Raw genomic sequence first — 721 nt, 5'->3', positions numbered from 1 at the left:
TTCATAAGAGAGTGCGGCTGAGGTGGAGAATGGGGTGGGGGAATCAAAAGCAGGATTTGAGAGCTGGAGCTTGGGCGCCAGCCCTTTCATCCCCATGTGAATTAAGGAATACATGATAGTCTCTTAAGATTTTGCTTCTCACAGTGTGATCCCAGAGGTGTCTAAAAGAACAGAGAACTGGCTGGGCATGGTGGCTCACGCCTATAATCCCAGCACTTTGGGAGCCCGAGATGGGTGGATCATGAGGTCAAGAGATCAAGACCATCCTGGCCAACATGGTGAAACCCCATCTCTACTAAAATACAAAAAATTATCTGGACGTGGTGGCACGTGCCTGCTGTCTTAGCTACCCGGGAGGCTGAGGGGCTGAGGCAGGGGAGTGGCTTAAACCTGGGAGGTGGAGGTTGCAGTGAACCAAGATGGTGCCACTGCACTCCAGCCTGGCGACAGAGCAAGACTCCGTCTCCAAAAAAAAAAAACAGACACCAGTTTTGCAAGTCTAGGAGGTAGGACACAGCTGTAAAGTGTAATACCTGTGGAAAGACAGGAGCTGTGAGAGGGTTTCTAGATTCTACAGTGGAATTTAGTCATCCCAGGTGAATCTTCATCTCTTGGTGCAATGGTTAGAGACCCATGTGTAAAACGCAGACAAAAAGGAGAAGGGGTCAATTAAGACATCCAAGAGAAATTATCCATCAACAGCAGAAAGCTCAGTAGCTGG

This window comes from Colobus angolensis, unplaced genomic scaffold (genome assembly GCF_000951035.1).
Source record: "Colobus angolensis palliatus isolate OR3802 unplaced genomic scaffold, Cang.pa_1.0 Scaffold475, whole genome shotgun sequence".
Taxonomy (NCBI): domain Eukaryota; kingdom Metazoa; phylum Chordata; class Mammalia; order Primates; family Cercopithecidae; genus Colobus; species Colobus angolensis.
This window is presented reverse-complemented; position numbering follows the sequence as displayed.